Below are 2,100 nucleotides of genomic sequence, written 5' to 3' on the forward strand. Positions count from 1 at the left end.
ATTACTCTCAATGGCATACCGAAAGATCTTCTACTAGTAAAAAGGTGCATGTGATTGAAGAAATTAATACTTTGAGTGGAAAGATGGGTGAACTTATGAAATTGATTGCTAGTAAGAGTGCTCCTATTGATTCTAATGATAAGCCTTTGTCCACTTTGATTGAGAATAATAATGAATCTATGGATGTGAATTTAGTTGGTAGGAACAATTTTGGTAATAACGCATATAGAGGTAATTTCAACCCTAGGCCGTTTCCTAGTAATTCCTCTAATAAATATGGTAATTCCTACAACAATTCTTATGGAAATTATAATAAAATACCCTCTTATCTCGAGAACAATATTAAAGATTTCATTAGTTCTCAAAAGAATTTCAATTCTATGGTAGAAGAAAATTTGCTTAAGATTGATGATTTGGCTAGGAACGTTGATACAATTTCTCTTGAGATTGATTCTTTAAAGATTACATCTATGCCACCCAAGTATGATATTAATGAATCTTTGAAAGCTATTCAAATTTCTATTGATGAATGTAAAGAAAGAACCGCTAGGATGCGTGCTAAGGGAGATTGGTTTGTAAAAGTGTGTTCTTCTATTTCTTGTGAAAATAATGATGAAGAACTTAAGTGATTGGTGTGACTCCTATTGAATCTTTGTTTTCTAATATAAATCTTGATAAAGATGGGACTGGAGATGAGTCAACTTTAGCTAGAAGGCATCCCAATAATTTGGAGTTTAAAGATCTTAATGAAAAAATTGATAAAGGTGGGATTGGAGAGGTCAAAACTTTAAGTAGCGATGAACCCACTCTTTTGGATTTCAAGGATTTTAATTATTATAATTGTTCTTTGATAGATTGTATTTCCTTGTTGCAATCCATGTTGAATTCACCACATGCTTACAATCAAAATAAAGCTTTTACTAAACATATTGTTGATGCTATGATGAAATCTTTTGAAGAAAAACTTGAGTTGGAAGTTTTTATCCCTATAAATCTTTATGATGAGTAAGAACCTACTATTAAGATTAAAATTAAAGACTATGACTGTAATGCTTTGTGTGATTTGGGTGCTAGTGTTTCCATGATTCCAAAAACTTTTATGTGATGTGCTAGGTTTCCATAAACTTGATGATTGTTCTTTGAATTTGCATCCAGTGGATTCCACTATAAAGAAACCTATGGGAAGGATTAATGATGTTCTTATTGTTGCAAATAGGAATTTTCTGCCCGTAGATTTTATTGTGCTTGATATAGATTGCAATCCTACATGTCCTATTATTCTTGGTAGACCTTTCCTTAGAACGATTGGTGCAATTATGGATATGAAAGAAGGAAACATTAGATTTCAATTTCCGTTAAGGAAGGGCATGGAACACTTTTCAAGAAACAAAATTAAGTTGCCATATTAATCTATTATGAGGGCTACTTATGGATTTAATACCAAAGATGACAATACCTAGATCTATGTTTTATGCCTAGTTAGGGGCGTTAAACAATAACGCTTGTTGGGAGGCAACCCAATTTTATTTTGTGTTTTTTGTTTTTGTTTCTGTTTTTCAATATATACACATTATTACTTCTATAGTTTGTGTTTTGGTGTTTTAATTAGTGTTGAGCCAAGTAAGACCTTTGGGATGGTCTATGGTGATAGTTGATTTGATCTTGCTGAAAAACAGAAATTTTTGCACTCATTGCCAGAATTTTAAAAAAATCACAGAGATGTGCTTTTGATCTGAAGTTTTTACACAAGATTGATATAAAAATTGCCCAGATGGTCCTAATTTTTCATAATTTTTGAAGTTACAGAAGTATACGAAGTTTCCAGATTGCTACAGACTGTTCTGTTTTTGACAGATTCTGTTTTCTATGTGTTGTTTGCTTATTTTGATGAATCTATGGGTAGTATCGGGGGGTATGAACCATGGAGAAGTTGGAATACAGTATATATTACACCAATATAAATTTAGAATGAGCTCACGACAGTATCTAAAGTGGTGATTTATTTTATTATACTAACGGATCTCATGAGTTTTCTGTTGAGTTTTGTGTTGTGAAGTTTTAAAGTTTTGGGTAAAGATTTGATGGACTATGGAATAAGGA

This window comes from Aegilops tauschii, chromosome 7 (genome assembly GCF_002575655.3).
Source record: "Aegilops tauschii subsp. strangulata cultivar AL8/78 chromosome 7, Aet v6.0, whole genome shotgun sequence".
In the NCBI taxonomy this organism is placed as follows: domain Eukaryota; kingdom Viridiplantae; phylum Streptophyta; class Magnoliopsida; order Poales; family Poaceae; genus Aegilops; species Aegilops tauschii.